This window comes from Protopterus annectens, chromosome 4.part0 (genome assembly GCF_019279795.1).
Source record: "Protopterus annectens isolate FY-2018-M chromosome 4.part0, PAN1.0, whole genome shotgun sequence".
In the NCBI taxonomy this organism is placed as follows: domain Eukaryota; kingdom Metazoa; phylum Chordata; order Ceratodontiformes; family Protopteridae; genus Protopterus; species Protopterus annectens.
The window spans coordinates 76,493,551-76,514,496 of NC_056733.1; the positions used below are offsets into that span (position 1 = coordinate 76,493,551).

At 39.8% G+C, this 20,946-nt stretch overlaps 1 protein-coding gene across 2 annotated transcripts in view; it reads left to right on the forward strand.

Moving 5' to 3' along the window:
* RNF157 (ring finger protein 157) overlaps positions 1–20,946 on the forward strand; it is a 1,565,029-nt gene that overhangs the window by 515,192 nt on the left and 1,028,891 nt on the right. The gene's annotated exons all lie outside the window — the stretch shown is intronic.

Genomic DNA, 20,946 nt, shown 5'->3' on the forward strand with positions numbered 1-20,946 from the left:
AAACATGAACGTAGTACAGTTGTGTACACTTACCATAAATGTAGATGTTCGAGTGTATTCACTGTTGCAGTCCTGGTTTCCCACCCTCCTTCCCCCTTGTATCTTCATTCTTTAGGGAGCCATAAGTTTCTAACGGTGGCTTGTAGCCACCAGGGCCTCCTTTACCATATTTACTTGGGCATCTAAATGATTAGGGCAAGAAAAACTGATGTAATGGTGTTGGTTGCCTTCCTTTATAGCACTGACTACCTAACCTCAGGCAGCAAGTGTCAGCAGCTGACGCAGAAAAACATTGACTCTGGTATTCGGGCTGGCCGAGGGCTACCACAGCAGTAATAACCCACAGGTGATGACTGCAACAGTGAATACACTTGAACATCTACATTTATGGTAAGTGTACACAACTGTACTTTTAGCATCTACTTCTCTGAAGTAAAAGTCAGTACCAAAGAGCTGTGGACGATTAAGTTTGCACATGACTACAAGTTAGGAGCAGTCACTGAATCCCCAAATTTTATAGCCATCCTGCTGGAAGGTTTGTCCCAAGTAGCTCGTGCCAGAATTGTGGACCAAAATGAAATGCGAATAAATGCATTATTGTATCTTTTGAGAAGTCGTCTACCAAAGGGAACAACCATGATGGCAATAAGACTTAAGAACAGACTGTTTGGGATTTTGGAACTTATCTGGACAGTGATCTAAATTTTGATCAACGAGTCTACTGATGTAAGAAAGTGCTTCTATATTGTGCAGCTTAAAGAAAGGGGTTATGTCTAGATCTAGGATGTCATTGTCCCCCCCTTTACTCAGCCCTCATTAGGCCAGTCATTGAGCATAATGCCTCCTTCGGCCTTTATCTGTCTAGACCCATGCAACAACAGGAATGCCCACACAGATACCTTACTAAAAGGATACAAGGCCTAAACAATATGTCCTACATGGACTGACTTAGTCTGCCATTTGCTTTCTTCCACTGACTGCATCCCATAGCTCTCAACCCCTCATCTCCAAAATGTAGAACATAATGTGACAATATGGAGAAAAAGGAGAACATTCACTAACCGCTTCATCTAGGATGCTCATAGCATGATAAATAAAATAACTGTTTCCTCATACTTAGTATTCCTGATTAACATGATTTAGTATTGTATACCATGGCAACAGTTAACACAAACTCACAAAGTGAAGAACATTCCTCTTAATGAGAGAGAGTTGAGAGCTATGCTGCCTTTCTATCCCCAGACAGACAGCCACTTCTAGCCACCAGCTGTGATCACCAAACAGACTGCTTCTACACATACATAAAGTTGTTGGTTTGAACAGCTGTAACATTCAAAGACTTCTTGGAACACCATTGATTTTAGTGTGATGTCAAACATAAATCAGCTCTCTCTCTCTCTACAGTTTGAGCTGGCATCAGACAAATATGCACACTATGAACCAACCCAGCCTTTAGGTTCATAGGTTGGTACTAGGCTATCAGCCCTATGGCCTATACAAGCCTAGCCGTAACAATTCCCTGGATATTTCTTCCCACAATATGTACTTCCCGGGGTGAATTTCCTGTCTCCCATCCAATCGACAAGGTTCCTTTTGAAGAGGGCCAAGGAGGCGCTCTGCTTGACGTGTATGGGGAGTCTCAGGGTCAGGAACCTATCCCTCCAGCATGTTTTGTTCATTGTGATGACATGGTTTTGATCCCTGGAGTGTGTGGCTCTGAGGGATTGAGATTTCTTTAAATGGAGCATGTCCAACAGCTCAGGGTTTGACATGGCCTTCTATGTTAAGCAGAAATTGCTTCTGAGTAGACTATATGCCACAGAGTATAGCTTGAGCTTTTTTAGATGGTCAGCATAGGGCATCTGCTTTAGGCCTGTGATTCTTTTAGTGCGGTATTTCTGTGGCCTTTCCAGCTGTTGCAGATGTCTTGTGAGGTACATACCAAATGGGGCATTGTACTCTATAATGGGTCTAATGAGGGATAAGTAAAGTGGGACAATGGCCACCTTTTTTCTGGATGAAAACCCCTTCGTGATGAGGTGTGCCACATAGGATTTCCTGACCTGTTGTGGCAATGTGGTTATTGAAGGTGAGACCACTGTCCACCCGTGTCCCTAAGTCTCTCATCACACTTTGTGTTTAGAGTACTGCCACCTATATGGTAATTCATGGGTACATGTTTTTTCCCCAGAGGGGATAACTATACATTTCTTGGCATTGAGTCCTAAATGTGGAAAAATGTTTCTCTAAACAGTGAAAATGCATGCTAACACATATCCAGTTATTCCAGCATCTTTCTAAGAGTGATATTTAAAATCTCTCTATTTCTTGGCCTTTGTTCTCCCATTTTAGGTTTTACATACATAGAAAATATTTCAGGCATGGGCAATAATGCCCTTCTACCCTGCCAATATACCAAAACAGTTGTTCCCATAAGTTCCAGACTGTTCTTAAAAATATCTAAACTAGTGCTTGCTTTAATGTAATTTGATAGCCTGCTGCATGATTCAGTTGCTCTTTTAGAGAAGCAATTAGTGCACTTCTCATTCCTATAGAATCTTCTACATAGGTTGTCTGATGATTCTCTAGTACTTTTCGATAATCCCAAATATTCCCAGAGGTGGTAGTCTCTAAATGCCTTATATACCTGGATAAGGTCACCTCTTAAATATCTGAGACACTGCACAAGTTTAGATATTTTAGTCTTTCATAGTGACACATTTTTACTTCCATTAATGCCCTTGGTATATTTCCGCTGGGGTCTTTACAGTTCACTCATGATTTTCTTATTTGGTTTCCATATAGTTATTCCAGACTCACTATACTATAACTATATGGAAACCAAATAAGAAAATCATGAGTGAACTGTAAAGACCCCAGCACTCAACCACGTTGGTGGTGCTGCAGTAGTGTTGTCGCCTCACAGTAAGACGCTGTCCGGTTTGATTTTCAGCTAAAGCGTCTTCTGCTTGGAGACGTGCGTGAATGGGCGTACCTTCGTTGAAGGTTGTGCATCAGGGCTGGTAACTCAGCATGTAAAAATCAACTACCAATCATTAGCGGACCGGAGTTCTGCTGTGGCGACCTCTAACCGGGAAAATCCGAAAGACACAACAAAAATAGTTATTCCACACTCAAGTTTGGGTCTAATATAACTAAAAAACAATTACTTCATTTCCAATTTCCTAGACTTTTAAACATTTTTATTCTAAATATAGTTCTGTAGCTATCACTAACAACTGGTTGATATGATTAGAAAAACAAACCTGGAACGACCCATTTACCATACCCATATATACCCTAGTTCTAAAACACATCTACAGTTTCAGTCACCATGTGCTCTATTAAAATATTAACCATTCAGTTTGTCTCCCAATCTCATAAGCTTAGTTTTTGATGTAATTGTCATCAGCCCTGTGCCCAAAATGTCACTTTACTGAAGTTCTTTTGCAGACATGCATGCCCCATCTGTAACACGTTACTGGCTTACCCATTTTCAAGTCAGCTGTAACATACAGACTAGAGAACACACACACACCCATTTAAACAATACTTGCAGAAAAACACTGTCTACTTAATTTGACACTTGCCTTGTGTTTTTTTTTTGCAGCAGTATGGATCAGAAAGAAGTGTCTGGAAAAACGACCATACTTGCATTATCATCGTAAGTTCTGGCTCCTGTCTGGTCTTAAAACAAAAAAAAAAAAAAAAAAAAAAAGCTGTTCTGAAGTTCTTGCTCTGTTCACCTTGTCTTACGGAGCAGCCAACCAAATTTCAGGAGACTGTCCTGTACAGTGCTGTACACACTCGATCAGAGAATGGGAGAATGCAAAAGCATAACTGATCTAGTACACACTGTACTAAAATGCAACAGAAGAGAAGAATCTACCCACACCACAGGACTGCAAAGAAAAGAAGTTGCTCGGTTCTTCACTCACTGTTTGTTTTCTACAAATTCCAAAAGTTAGCATTAGGCAGGCACCAGCAACAACAACAAGAGAGTGACTGCAGTTGTATTTAATGGAAATTGAGCAGCCCGCCAAATACACCTGCAGCCAATCTCAATTACGTTAACTTAAAAAAAAAAGTCTGTGTTTTTTTTCCTGGATGGATTAGTCCAGTCACCCCCCCCCCCCTTTAGCTTTGGGTGAGTCGTAACCAGCAACATTTTTACCCCCCCAGGCAGCAAGCAGGACTAAAAGCAAAGTGATAATAACTGTCCTGGTTGGCTGTGAGTACGAAAAGCTTATCGTTGGGGAGAGGAGGACTTTTGGGACATTTTTTTTAAGATTTTTTTTTTTTTTTACATGTTTGCTACCCCTGGCTTATCAAAGTGTATGCTACAGTGTACATAGCGTATGCTTTCCAACGTCCTTGGCCAAGTTATAGCACGAGTTTAAAAAGGGGGAGGTGTGTGCCCCTGAGCCAAAGCCTAAATCCGTCACTGCTGAATCCTGCAACTTGTACATTGTTTTCATCACAGGTGTACTGCATGCTTCTGTGCTGTCCCGGTCTAATATTTTCATTTTATCAGGCATGTTTAGTCTTTACTACAAGTGGCCGGATTGTACACAACAGTGTATGTGGGGATGTGAAGAAAAATGGAAAAGTAAGCTAGGAAGGATAAAGGAAAGGATAAAATATTCACAGGAAAGAAACTTGAAATTAAGGTTGCATCACGCTTGTGCCTGGAACTTGCTGCCTTGACTTAATTGGAATTTTGGCCTATATTAACTTATTTGCTTGCAGGTTTGTGTACATCTGTGCATGTTTGTTGGGGGGGGGGTCACTGACTAATAAATAGTGTTATTTCTGCTGCCTCATTTCTACAGTATTCATTTTTTACTACTGGTTCATTCCTCTGCCCATTTTGTCTTTGCTCTACTCTGTGTTTGTCGATTCTCTGCTTCTCTCTTTGGTGCTGTCTCCCCCAATGACAGACAAATTACTACATTTAATGTATGCATCATCTTCCATGCCTTGATAGCAGCTGGTGAGTATTAGGATGCAACTTAGCTTGTAGTTGTGACTGATGCTGCTAACCTTAAAATGTTGTTGGAACTTGGATGCAGGACATCTACTTTTTTGTCTTTTAAAAAGTTATAGAAAGTATTCTCTGCATTCTTGGATATTAAGCTATACTGCTATGTAAGCCTTAAAGAAAGGGAGGAACGAGTAAAGAGTTTGTCGTGTAATTAAATATCCCACCTTCTTGTACTTTTCTGTGTGATGATAGAATGATTGCGTATATAATTTATACAGAAAGCTGCAATAAAAATATTCTGTTTTTATTTCTTGTTGAAGCCTTTATACGTTTGAGTGAGGTGTATTTTTTTCTGTGAACTTGGTGTGATGCAGGTAATGTCTGAAGTTTCTCCTCAACCTGTTTTCCTCCCTGACTGAGACAAGCAGTCTTAGAGAGCAACCCCCCCCCCCCAAAAAAAAAGAAAATAAATAACCACACTTCATAATTTGGGGAGAGGAAATTAGAGTTCACCCAGTGACTGTTAATTCTCATCACTTTAGGAATGGCTCTCCCCAAAAAATCAGTCCACTTAGGATTTTTAACACTCCATAGCTCTTTCAAGTAACATTATTAATGTGGACTGTCCTCTGTGGATTTCTGGTAACGGAAGCCTCTGTGAGTGCATAATATTAGAAGTTGTATGCAGCCTTGATTTCTACTTGATAAAAGAATCACTACAGTGAAAACTTGGTGACATATGTGATAAATGACTCTGGGTAAGGGTTCCTTCATCAATCTCCCAACTACTCTTTACAGAGTGCTGCAAGGTAAATGCACACAAGCAATTAGACATGGTAAAAACTTTCATTACAAACAGATTCTTTATTTCTGAGTTAAGTGTTGCTGGAAGCAAACAAAAGCACATACTGGGGACAGTTGCTTAGCTGTGCGTGCTTCCTTGGGGACAACACTGAATGAATTGCGGTAGGAATGCAATGTAGCTAAAGCTGACTTTAAAAGCTGCCCTTCCACTTGCTACTAGATCCAGTGTGTCTTCCTCAGTGCCATATGCGGATGCCACTGTGATCCTGACTTCCTTGTCAGATTCCATCTTTTATGCTGAGTGAACTCTGTTGTTTGCATGGACAAAGTTCACAGAGGCTAGAACTAGGCTTAAGAACAACTTTGCATATTAAAATCACTGATTTTTACTAGAAATGTGATGCAGTGTAATATTTCTTTCAGTCCAAGTAAAGCTGTAGTTTACTTGTGGAATAAGCATATTTGCCATAAATAGCATTCTTTGTAGTGTTTGTACTGTTTTATAATTGAGTATATTGCTTTATTATTATGTTAACACAAGAGTGTTGTTTTCCATTGTGTTTGAATTAATGCCTTGTAAGTATATATATATATATATATATATATATATATATATATATATATATATATATATATATGTATTACTTTATTTCTTTACAAGTCTATTTACTGCAGTCCTTCTCTGTATATTTACTGAAGTGCTTCTCTGTATCCCTAGATGCTAATTTGTATTTTAGTGGATTTTTATTTACATTTAAAATACTGTTACAAATGTGGGATTTTGTCCAGTATTTTAAGAGGGCATCTTTCAGGTAATGCCTGGAAGATGCCCTCTCTGGTTAAGTATTCAGGGCCTTAATCTGTGAAAACCTTTAGAGTATGGGGTTTGTGCCTTATACAGACAACCCAACACTTTCCCATTTCCTTAATTTTTTGGGGTAGTGAGTACTATATATCACAATGCCATCTCCTAACATATATCGTCTTTGAGTTCACCTCAACCCAGCACTAAACTCAGATGTACATGATTTAAAAACTGTGCTCAGTATGAGGACGAGCAGTAGTGTTGTCGTTCAGTTTTGATCTGGATGTTTCAGGATAATTGTTTTGTGCAGTGTAATGTCACCTTACCCATTTGACGTGACGGTGGGGGGTGGGTCATCATTTAACGGGTAAAGAATGGGAAGACTGTCCCTGCTGAACTGGTTGTATTTCATGGTTGTTATAAAAAAAATTACGGTTCGGGGTATTTCAGCAGTAGTCACTGAAGTAGCTTTTTTCCAGTAGCTCAGTAGTGAAGCTGTTGCCTGAGTATTAAGGAGTATAGCTGCAATTTTGGGCACGATTACAGTGGTGGAGTGCATGAGAGTGTTTAGTTTCAGGTAAATGGTGGTCATCTTGGTTACGAATATGTACTGCTGTCATCTCTCTGAATGTCTTGAAGAATTATGCCTTGGATATTTGATTTTTCCAAGGAAGGCTACTTCTGACTTTGGTCATTTCCATTCCCCCTGTTTTGGTAGGAGTTCCTGTTTGCTATTGTAATTTTTCTGCTGTGTTGAATCTAAAAATCTGTGGACTACAGAAGACTTGTTTTGTTGTGAATTTGCTAGTCCATGGTAGTAAGAGGTGCTGCTAGGGAATGTTCTGCTGGTTTTAAATTTAAAAATACCCGGTTAATATATAATCTGGGTAAACTGCAGCCCTCCACAGGAAAGATGGAAGGATAGTGAGGTGAATCTGGGGAAATCCATTAGGAATGAAGTGTTCATTTTCATAGGTGACAAAGGCATGTTAACATGTTATTAGGTGAAGTCGTAACAGGTTGGTTGATTGCCATTTTGTTTCTTTGTGTGCATGTGATTATCTGGGCCCCAAAATTGTCTCTTCTATGTGTCTTGCACCTATTGCTTTGTAGTAAAGTTTTTAACTCCCCCTTGCTATCCCATGATCCAACTATGGATGAAAATCTGCAAAGGCTGGCCTTTTTACAGTATGCCTTTTAAGCCCAACCTGTACAATTTGTAGTTTTTTTTTTTTTAATAAAGGTAAAAGAAGCATAAAAGATGTATGCCTTTGAATGCGAAACAATCATACTTTTAATTAGTCTAGAAAGTACTTAATTATGTTAAATTGTTTGCATTTACAATACTGAAATAACGGGATGTCGTCACAGCGAAGTTCTATATTTTTCAGTTCTAAATAGCTGATTCTTGGCATTTGTATATTAGGTTTTAAAGAACATCTTTCTGGTATTTACTTTGTCAACCTTCAATTAAAATCCTTCAATTCTCTACTTAAGTAATGTAGATGAAATATTAAGTAATACAAAAAAATGTTTAACTGGATGTGAAATGGTTCCTGTTGGTTTAATTTCTCCAAGTCTTTTGGTTTTTGAATACCATGATGAGAATGGTCCCAATTACTAAGTCAAAGTATGAATAAAGTTTGTGAAATTAGTGTTTCAGTCTTTGATGTTAGCCAAAAGTGTTCTGTGCAACACCTGTACTGTGCCCAGAATTGACTCTTCCTACAGTTATATAATGTTACATGTATCAGTAGTATGTCTAAATAAGACTTTTTAAACTCTCTTTTTTGAGATCCATTTCTCCTACTACAATTGGAATGAGCTGGGTATACCTTTTCCACATTGCCCTAGTTTTTGCTTACAAATCCTGGTGTTTTATGACTGTGCCTCTTTGTATATAAGACACTGTAGTTACTGGGTGTAGTGATTTCAATGATCAGTTACTTTTGTCTTCTTTTCATGGACTACTATATCTGGTCGTCTTGCATCTGTTTTAGTAGTGGGTGATCTCATGTGATATAAACTTCATCATTTCGTAATGGTTTGTGGCTCACATTTCCAATGCATCTCAGCTGCTTTAATATTGTAATGTTTGCACAAACCCCAGTGCAACAGTCATGCCACATTATTATGCCTTTCAGTATACAGGCCCTCTGCATCTCAGCTGCTTTAATATTGTAATGTTTGCACAATCCCCAGTGCAACAGTCATGCCACATTATTATGCCTTTCAGTATACAGGCCCTCTGCAATTAGTGTATCATCCCCTTGAAACAAGATGTGTGACTGTTTCCAGTTCTGTTTTACAGAACCTACATTTGTCTGTTTCTCCCACATGCTCAGTGGTCTTTGTAAAGCAATGTGTACGTAGTCCTCTATCCTGGCCGCCAATATTAACCTTTCATATTTTGATTTAAATTCACTTCTCCTTAATCATTCCTATGTCAGATTCTGATTGACGTGAGGTTGTTCCAGGAGTTTTCTGTACATGCAACTATATATGCCTTTTCCACATTTCTTGCCTTTTCATCAGATCTTTCTCCTTATATTCTTTGTTTTGTGGCATATTCAGTTGCTGCCTGATTTTTCTCTACTTCTGGTTTGGTTTCCATTCCCACTTGACACCAGTATGCTTCTACTAAACAAAGCTTGGAAGTAATCTTAGACTTATTCTCCATGTTTCAAAATTTTCACTATGTTTGGACCTGGTGAAGTCAGCAGATAAGTATGCAGTCCCATGATTGCAGATCCATACATGTAATCACTTATAAAGAGGCCCATACAGCTTTCAGAACGAAGAATATATGATCTTGGTATACACTGATTTTTATATATAATTTGATAAGTGTGAAATATTTTTCCTGTTTCCCTGTCCAACTGATCCAGTACTTTTTGGATCCCAGTCAATCCACCCCAAAACTGCAACTTAGAATAGGAAGAGCAAAGTGGCTTGTAGCTTGGACTTTGTTCCAAGATGTCAGGTTGTTTTCAGTATTAATTTTAGTCTTCTGAATTATTCCTTACTGAGTTTTGTTCACATTTCATATTTTATTTTTGAGCCTGCATCAATTCCCAAATATTTATACACTCTCTTCTGCTCAAATTATATTACATTCCTGTCCCAGACTGATATTTTCTGTGTGCTGCAACTTTCCTGCTGTAATTGTTAGTTTTGCACATTTATCAAGCTCAAATGATATATTTACACTTTGTTTTCTGGTAGCCAAATTGTAACCATTACCTAATCTAAGTAGACAGCTTAATGCGTTGAGGGCAAGACAGAAGAGCAATGGTGGCAAAGAGCCACACTGGAATACATCCCTTTGAATTTTTATCCTTGGTATGTAACTTGTCCTTTATCATGGCTCAGCTGCATAGTGGTTTGCAACTGTTTTATGGTCACTGTAATGTAATTGAGCAATGTAGGGTGGATCTTGTACATCTGTAAGCACTCCTTTATCCATGATTGTGGGATTCTGTCTAATGCTTTTTTGTAATCTCTCCATGCCATACTTGGATTCTTCCTCTTTTTTGCAATTCTCCATTATGACTTTAACAGCAAATGATCCTTTGTTCCATATGACTTTCTTTTGTTACCCTTTTCTTCTATTGCCATGGTTGAGTTTTCCTCTGACTATAAACTCTGTCAGCATCAATTCCAGTGTATAGTTTGTACATTGTTGGAAGGTAAATTGCTGATCTGTAGTTTTTAGCATAGCTTGCAGGTTCACTCATTTTTTTGTTAATCAGATTGGTGTCTGTTTGGGGTGCGCATACAAATGGTTCTTTCTCGGGGCTAAATCTTCATGTAAAGATATTAACACTTTTAGCCAGAAGTTAGGTACTGCATCTGGGCCTGGGGTTTTCCAGTTAGATTTTCTTAATTCTGTTTCATTTTCTGTGGCCGTTACTTCATCCCATTTCATATCCTGTATATTTGAACTTCTTATTGTTTCTTTTACTTCTGTCCATTCAGCATCTTTATTATACTCCACTATGGCCATGTGGCCCACTTAATCACAAAAGGGTTTACATCTAGATCAAAAGAGGTCATTGTGCCCCTCTTCGCATCACTCATCAGACCCATCATAGAGTACAACACCCCATTTGGGATGTACCTTACAAGACACCTGCAACAGCTGGAAAGACCACAGAAGTACCTCACCAAGAGGATCACTGGCTTCAAATAGTTGCTCTATGCAGCTCGACTGAAGAAACTCTATCTGTACTCTGTTGCATACCGCCTACTCAGAGGTGATCTATGCCTGACTTACAAGGTCATGTCCAACCCAGAATTGATGGACATGCTCCACCTAAAGAAAACCATATCCCCTCAAGCCACACACTCTAGGCATCCAAACCTCACCACAACAATAAATAGGAGGTGCTGGAGGGATAGATTCATGTCCCAGAGACTTCCCATGCTCTGGAACAAGATTCCAATCTACATTAGGCAGAGCTCCTCACCAACACTCAAGAGAAACCTTGACGAGTGGATGGGAAATAGAAAGTTTACCCCGGGGATCCCTTCAATGGCTGTGCTGGACAGAGGCACAGGGAAGTAATCTAAGGGGGTGGCGAAAGCCAATATAATTCTGGCTATGCTTGTAAATGCCTTTGGGCAGATAGCCTAGTACCTACCTATGAACCTATGTTTCTCCAGAATGTGTCTGTTTCTTCTTTTTGTGGTGATGGTTCTATTCCTTTTACTTTGTTTCCTCAATTCTCTTAAGCTCCAAAAGTTTTTTTTAATCGATGAACTGCTTATTTTGTAGTTTTCTTTTATAATTATCTGCACATCTTCTAAGTTTTTCTGCCTATGCTATCTTTAGTTTATTTGCAATAGTGTATGATGCATCTTGGTCTGTTCTAATACAATGTGTTACTTTGATCTGTCTTTCCAAGTAGTTTTGTTGATCTGCTCCCTCTTTTTTACTCTTCCAACAGTGACACTTCATGTCTTAATTGCTTTGTATTTGTCTCTGATAGTCCATGATGGCATTTGATTTCTTCCATTTCTTTCCCTTATTGCCCTGCATTGTTATGACAAGACTTGATCTGTTATTAATTTAGCGGCACAGTAATGTATCCTATTTGCTTCTGTTATGTCTCACAAATGTTTGTGTAAGGTCTTGATTACTGTGCATTTGTTTTATCAGCCTTCTAGCATTTTGGGTCTTATTGACTTTCTGTAATCCATTTCTTTCATCGATCTTATTATGTCTATCCATCTCTATTAAATCAAGGAACTCTTCCCGTGGATCATTTTCTTCTAAACTGAGAGCATATTCTTAGCTTCCTGTGGGCATTTTACAGAAAGTTTCAGAATGTCTTCCTGTGACATATTGTCTTCAGCTGTATCCTGCGTCATCTGTTGCTCTTTCATATGGGAACTCACTGGCCTATCCCTCCACAACATTGGTGGCAACTTTGATGCACTCATTTCCTGTTCCTTCCCTTGCTGTACAACTTCAACTGAACTTTTGTACTGGTTTCCTACTGAAGGCTACAAAATATCTTCAAGTGGCAACTGATTAGATGCATCCCATTCCACCTGGTTTTCCTTCATTTGGTGACTCCTTGTTCTGTCATGCTTTGACATTACCAGAGTTGGATTTTCTGCACTGAATCACTATTTCTTTAACTTCTCCATCACTAATCCTCTTTTCTACTTTCCCTCCCTTTGTTTACTCATTTTTTTTAATTGTATAATGTTTCCATATCTGGATGCCTTTGGTTGCATTTCTCCAATACAAAAAAGCAGATCCAAATATATTTGATAAGTTTTGTTTCTCCTTTGCATAAATATTGCGCCATATTGCATCTCATTTTCTTTCTCGTGCCCATATTTCTTCTTGTGTCTACTGTTCCACCTTTTTCCCCTTATTCGAGGGACTCATTGTTCCATCATGCTGTGACATGACCTGTTAGACTTCCAATGCTAAATCCTTCACTTTGCAGGTATTTCATAACTTCAGCTTCTGTTTGCTTAACTTCTCAACATTTTAAACAAAATTGCATTTGTGACTCACATGAACTGTTTTGGGATTTTATCAGCTCTTTTGGGGTTGATGTGGTTGCCCTCGCAATTGTTGGCTATTTGTCCATTTCCGCAAGGTTCTCCAATTTGGTTTTGTTAACTTCTACTTTGCCAATCTTCTGTTCTGTGTTTCCCCTTATGATCTTATTTTTTAATATTGTGAAATGTTTCATATTTTGATACCTTTGCCTGTATTTCTCTTCTGGAATATCTTCGGAGCTGCTTTTTTCTATTGATTAGTTTGTCTTTCTCATTTGCATAAATATTACACCATATCAAATCTCTTTCATTCCCATGGGCATGTTTCTTTTTTATACCTTTTAAAAATCTCTTGGTTTTGTTTATATTTTCCCGCTTCCTGAGTTGCTTCTTTTTTCCAAATGGCTCAGAGTTTCTTGGTCTATGTAATGTTTTTCATGAATCTGTTGTATTAATGAACACAAATTTACATTTGAAGCTTTTGACATTTTTTTTCTGTCCTCTAGTTTATCTGTTAATCTTTTTGAATAACTTCTCTTCAGAAGTTCTGAGCTTCTTCCATAATAGTAGCAATTCATAATTTTTTTCATATCCTTAATTGACCACTCTATTATATTTATAGCTCTCTTTTGAATTGTCTGTTTTTGTGGACAACTGTTTCCTTCTACAACAAGGGGACCATCCCCCATTATGCCTGGCCTAACCCCATTGTAGGAATGTTTCCATGTCTTGAGGATTCTTCACTGTCATTTTTTCTGCTCCTGACACCATTAAACCTACCAAGATTGGGTACTTGTTTATCCTCGAACTTGTGTACCCTGCAGTCTTTATTTTTAACCTGCTTTTGGCCATGATATATGCTATATAAAATACTGTTGATATATCAGTGTCTTCTTGGTGAGATTTTGTAACAATGAGGTCCACCTCATGAAGGTACTCGCCAAGACTTGAGGATGAATTCAGTTTCTGCAGTACTATTCTCCTTTGCTTGCTGATTTTTATCATCTTTCCATCCGGACCCCTTATTCCAGTATGAATTATCCAGTTATATGTGAACAAGCTACAGCTGGGCAAACACAACTCCATGGTTACACATCTCTGGACAAAAATGTACCAGCAATGATTTTCTCTGAGAGACTGAAGTCGATGAGGTGCAACTCCTCCATTTGTGACGGACAAGCATCAGCATCATCCTTTTTACAGCTGATCACTGATTGGAAAGCAATGAAAAATGTACTTTCATATGTCCGACTCCTAAATTAGTAATTTGTAGTATTGCAGCTGTCACATGGCACTGTCATGAATGGTTAAACTAGTTCCTATTCAAATTCTTCTGGAATTATGGTTTTCGCAGCTTGTAACAGAGTACCCTTTTTTGCCTTGCTCCTTGCTGTTAACCAGAAAGCAGGGAATGAGTAAAGTAAGGTACGAAGTATGCAGAAACTGTAGATCTGGATTCCAGACGTTCATGTGTGTGGGGCACCTATGTCTCTGATACAAACAGATAATCTGTAAATGGTTCATCTCCGAGGCCCATGCTTACACTTATCAAGGGCATCAGAACTCGTCAGAAATGTGGGATGCATGGCTAGGCTTAAAAAGGCCCTTGTGGTCATTAGCCTAGTAAACACTTAAAATCTATGAACCTAGGTATGGAAGAACTCTTGTGGCAGGGCTATCCAACCTGGCAGTGTAAACCTTGGCTATAGATTGTCACTGGTGAAGTGACACCCCAACCCCTTGTGCAAAAATGGGAAAAGGGGATTGTGGATGGACGGGATGGATTGATTTTCAGCATTAGTTTCTTGGTCCATGTTGAGCAGTGTTGGTGCCAGACTTTTTGTGCATTACAATTCCTCTTCACCCTGGGACTTTTGAGGTATTTGAGCATGTGAAGTGAAGAGATAATGGAAATCCAGGTCTAGGAATATCACTGAACATCATCAACTATGTTTTTCTTGAATTCATGAGAAATATTGAGTAAAGATTTTGTTGTGTATTGTCTAACAGTATGATGATGCAGAGATTGTGGCAGGGCTGCAGTCAATTGCATTAGGCAGGCATTTTGATGATAAAGCTCTTGGAAAGTAAAATGGAAAATGTACTGACTGGAACAGAGAGCTGTGTTACTACTAACAGGAACAGGACTTTGGCACTGTTGGATAGTAGTGGAGGGGTTTAAAGTGTTACTTGATGGCCCTGGAAGGACTGATAATTAGGCTCATTTAAGGAGAGAGGCATGAAGGGATTCAGGCTGGGATGAGCTTGAAGTGACTGTAATGTCAGAAGGGCCATGAAAGTGATATGGAGGGTAAGGGAAGGAAGGCAGTGGGGTATGTAGGGATTCAGGAGGGGGACATTAACTGACCATGACAGGGATGGGTCTCCAGACCTAAGATGAAAGGTGGGACCAGGCTATGAAGGTACAGTGACCATGTGGGAGATGTGGCATCAGTGGAAAATGGGCATAAAGGGGACAGTGCTGGGAAATGTATGGGGGCATTAATAAATGATGGATTGTCAGTGAAGGGATGAAGGGATGTTCAGAACTCCAGTAGCTAAAAGTGAACATGCAAAAACAGGGTTCATATTGGCTGTGGAAAAATGAAAACGTACAAGGAACCAGGGTTCTGGGATCATAGTGGGGTGCATATGAAAGAATATAAAGTGTTCATAAAAATAGATCTGTGAAGGTTGTGTAAGAGCAAAGGTGTGGAGTAGCTATGAGAATCAAGTGCAGTATAGGTAAGTATGCAAAATGGTTAAAAAGGATTGTTGAGAAAAAAAGTGGAAAAATAGCTCTTCATTAGTGAATAAGATTAAATCTTGAAATTCAGGGAGTGTTGTAACAAGGTTGATAATAGGGAAGGTGATATGCGGAGGTTATAATGAACACAATAAAATGTTAAGGCAAAAGAGGACATAGAAAGTAAGCCACAAGATGTTTAGCATTAAAAAGGGGAAAAGGCCTTGCTTACGCATGTGGGAGAAAGGTGAAGGTGCTCAAGGAAAAGGATGAAATAGCTTGGGAAGACAAAAAACTTAAAATTCCAAGAAGACTATGATAATTTGTTTTTCGTGACTTTCACCAGAAAAGCAGAGGAGTTGGTGCCATTCTGGAGGGGAAGGACAGAACCAGGGGAAGATTGGACAGGTGAGGAGATACTGTGGTAGTAAGGAGGACACTGGAGGTCCTGAAGGAGGACAAGGCACAGACTAGATGGGATCCCAAGAAGTGTTCAGATTTTGTAAAACCAATGACTGACCTGTTCAGCAGGTCTCCTGGGGAGTTGGGGGAACTGGAAGCCTTAAGTTGTGGAACCTGTCTGCAAAGGTAGAGCAAGGAGCAACCTTGCGAACTGCGTACCAGTGATCCTGGCTTTACTGATAGACAAAATGATGGAAGCTGTGAAGCTGAGGCTTACAAGATTACTAAACAAAGCAGGCTGCAGATGCTTGGGTCACCAAGGAGTTAAACCAGTAAGGCTGAGTACAACCTGGTTAAATTTCACCAAAGTTTGTTTCCACATCACAGACTTTTGGCAAAACGGAGAGGGCAGATGTGGGTAGTTGATTATGCAGCTGGGCCAAGAAGTAATTGGGTAACAGGAAATAGAAGGTGATCAATGATCCCACTAAGAGAGTAAGACAGTTGCAAGGTGGTGGTCTGCATAGTTCAGTCTTAAATCCATCCATGTTAAATTTGCTCTGCTGACCTTGTAGACAGCATGGTGGAAAGCAGGATCAGTCGTTGCAGATAGCACAAAGGTTGGAGAGGAGTGTCGGATGAAAAAGCAATTGGCGACATGGTGTAAAAAGTGAGAGCTTCATAGCAGTTCATCCAGTTGTTAGGTACTACAGCTGGTGAGTGATGGTCCAAGGGCAGAATGCACCATCGGTCGAGATGAATCTAGAGCAGAGGAGAAATGGACGGGTTCATGATATGGACAACATAAGCAATCAGGCTCATTGTCAACAGTTGATAAGAAAGGCATTCAAATTCTGGAGTTTATATCTAAAGATGCTGGAATCCAGACATGGGCGAGTTCCTGATTTCCCTTTCGGGCACTAAATAGGCTACAGCTGGAGTACTCTGTGCAGATGTTCTTCGTGTTTCACTGTTGCAGTCATCACAATTGGGTTGCCTGCCTGCAGGTAGCCCTCAGTCAGCCCGAATACCAGAGTCTTGGGATTTCTGAGTCTGTTGCTGTCGCCTCATCCATGACATCAGGTCGTCAGGGATATAAAACATGCAGCCGACGCCATTACATCAGCTTTTCTTGCTGCATGGGAGCCTGAAACAGTTAGCAAGTGCCAGTTGGCAGCTACCTGAAATTTTTATTTTTCGAGTTTCAAACCTGAAGTCTTCTAAAGTGAAGTACCCCGTTGGGGATCCTGATGTCCTTCAAGAATGCAACTGCAGTCATAACTGTAGTTATGTAGTAAAACTACAATCCACTCTGCTACAGGCCCCATGAAGGCTCAGTGTCTCTTCAACCTAACACCATTCTTAAGTATTCAACTCCGGTACCACCTTTAACATTCCTATAAGAAAAGTGCAGTCTGGGTCTGAACTGTCTGCAAACAGCTACAGTTAACTTTGAACCTAACACCACTCTTAAGTATTCAACTCCGGTACCATCTTTAACATTCCTATAAGAAAAGTGCAGTCCGGGTCTGAACTGTCTGCAAACAGCTACAGTTAACTTTGAACCTAACACCACTCTTAAGTATTCAACTCCGGTACCACCTTTAACATTCCTATAAGAAAAGTGCAGTCTGGGTCTGAACTGTCTGCAAACAGCTACAGTTAACTTTGAGTATGTGTCTGTTTGAGCCAATCTTCATTTTCCCCTGGAGAGCACTGTGCTTTGGCTGTAAGCAGCCCCCCCCACCACCACCACCACCACACACACACATCTTCCACTTTCTCTTATTCCCTTCTGTTAGCAAATAGTATCAATAACTGATCAATACTGTGTGTTTGTTTATTTAAACTATACCACAGTAGCCTACTGATACAAGGTTATCCTGGTTTTCCACCTGAGAAGTTAAGACAAGACTTAGTTTCAGAGCAGTCCTTGGTCAATTGTGATTAACACATAGTTGTCTTGCTTTGGCTCATTAGCAGCAGTACAAAGAGCTGCCTGCTCACACCCTTGTTCTCCCCTCCCCTTCCCTGTTTATTACCTTAAGACAATCCCAGAGTTAATAAATATTACCTGTGGCAGGCACCATTTGTAAAACTACAATCCACTCTGCTACAGGCCCCATGAAGGCTCAGTGTCTCTCCAGTAAGTGTTTTACAACTGTAAATGCCTTTTTATGTTGTATTGTATTAGACATTTTACAACTGTATATGTTTATGTTGTACTCCAATCTGCTTACTTACACTATCAGACTATTCTACCCCACTCATAGGACCAAAAACTGGGACTGGGTTAGCCCCGCTCCGCTTCGCGGGCTCGCTTCACTCCCCTCCCTGCCCTCTTATCCCACCCGCCCCCACTGTGTCTACATTTATAGCCACTAGGCCACACCCCTACTTCCTCTCCAACCTACACAACTTCCTCTCCAATTTCCCCCCCCACCACTTTACTGTTTAACCACTACTATTCCTCTGAAGCACATTGACCCCACCCATTGATGACATATAACATGTCTATAAATAATTATAAACTCCTTCCTCTTATCTTACCACTCTTAATTCTGCCATACTTTCTTACTAGCTATGAAAATCTCACATTCGTAGGTTTCTCTTATCCAAAATGCCAAACCAAGACCCCCCTACCTCCACTGACTGCGGAACTTGCCCACTACTACACTACCCCAAAAATTATAAATTCCGACCACTTGCTTCTAAAAAAACAACTCCAATCAACACCAAAATCCAAATATGAACTAAAACTACTATTCAAAGTTATTAGACTACCAGCAACATAACCAAAGATGGGGACATCCATCCTAATCCAGGCCCAACCTTAACTCAAAATCCTACCAGCCCACCACTCTCCCACCGACTGGTCAACTCCCTCCTAATATGCCACTTAAACATTAGAAGCCTAAACAATAAGATACATAGCCTGCATGCTGTACTAGCCACATACCTCCCCAACATAATGTGTCTATCTGAAACATGGCTCCGGCCATCAACCAAAGACAATGAGATCCTGCCTCCTGGTTACAATATACTTAGGGCAGATAGAGTAAAGAAACGAGGAGGTGGAATAGCCGTCTTATATAATAGCACACTTAACATCATAACTAACCCTATACAACCACCCCAGGTCTCTAACGCTGAAATACTAGCTCTAAAAATTCTACTAAATAATCATAAGGGCATTAACCTAATTGTCACCTATATTCCCCCTGGGAACAATGTAGAAACACTAGAGGTCATTCTACATTGGATAGCCAACAACTACCCTCAAGAAACCATTGTCCTGGGCAATGTTAATATTGACTGCAACCAATGCACAGCACAGTCCAACCCCATCCCTGTTAACCTACATGGATTCTCTCAGATAATATTATCTACCACACGTACAGGTAACAATAACCAAAAAGACAGTATACTAGACTGGATACTCACCAACAGTCATCCCCAGAACTATATGTCTGGAACTCTCCCTAATGATCTTAGTGATCACCTGCTCACATACATCATGAAAGACAAAATTAATTGTACAAGCTTACCTATTTATAGGTCTATCAGATCCAAGAAAAACTTTGACCCAACTAAATTTCAACTTGAACTCAAATCATGTAACTGGACAAAACTAAAGTTCCTTCCCCTTGATGAGGCAGTGTCATCATTTAACAATTCATTCCTTACTATACTTGACTCGCATGCCCCTAAACACTCAATAAGAATTAAAACTCAACTAGCACCCTGGCTAATAACAGACACCAAAACCAAAATAACTAGAGACAAAGCGTGGGATAAATGGCACACTACCAAACTACCCCTAGATCGTATCAAATTCCAACAACTTAGAAATGAGACTAAAAAAGCCATCATACTAGATAAGAAAAATTACTTCTACAATCTGCAACATAAACATCAGAATAACCCTCAAAAGTACTGGGCAGGCATAAATAAACTTCTCCAACCAGGCAAATCCACTACTCCGACCCCAGGAACATTATCTGACAAGAGCCAAGAAGATATAGCCAATTCATTCAATACTTTCTTCACAGAAACCATCCAGTCATTAGCTAACCAACTTTCTCCTCCCCACACTTCTATAAACACTATACCCGACTCACCACTCTCTTTTAACTTCCAGCCAGTGTCCACATCGTTTATCAGATCCCTTTTGAAAAAACTGAAGCCAACCACCCTTTCAGCCGATCTTCTGCCGGCTGAATACCTGCAAACTTCCTGCAGATGTCGTAGCCTACCCTATCTCAATCCTAATTAACAGAACCATAACCGAGGCCTCAATGGACTCAATTTCGAAAGTATCCTATGTTATTCCACTCCACAAAGGAGGTTCATCCACAGAACTATCCAACTATAGACCTATAGCCATACTATCACCACTTGCCAAAATTATGGAAAAGTGCATGCACAACCAACTAATGCTCTATCTAACCCAAAATAAACTACTCACAGACTCTCAACATGGATTCAGACCCCATCATAGTACAACCACTGCCCTCCTCTCTTTTACTGAAAACATTAATCTTAACCGAATAATAAAAAATATCCTCCGCTCTCTTCCTGGACCTATCGAAGCCTTGATATGGTAAACCATCAGTTACTTCTATATACTTTAAAAATCCTGTATCTAGATACTCCAGCCCTTGACTGGTTTCAAGCTTACCTCACTGGGAGACAACAAGCAGTAATGTGGCAAAACAAGCTCTCCTGCCTACTACCAAATACCATAGGAGTTCCTCAAGGTTCCATATTAGGACCTCTCCTCTTTTCAGTCTTCATAAACGACATCCAAACAGTCATCCCTGAAGCCACCTGCATTCAATATGCAGATGACTCGACTATAATATGTTCCAATGCCTCTCTTGCAAATCTACTAACTACCACCCAACATAGCTTCACCAAAGTCGAAAACTGGCTTGCCAACCATCTCCTGATCTTAAATCCAAACAAAACCAAGTTACTTCTCTTCTACCCAACCAATAGATCTCCGACTGAAAACTTCACTATAAAATCCAATAATGGGACCATCATCTCCCCAGACACCTATACAAAGCTATTAGGAGTAAACATTGACAATAAACTCAGATTTGATATACATATCAACCAAGCCATTAAGTCAGTCAACAAGAAACTTGGGACCCTATATAGAATTAAACCCTTCCTTAC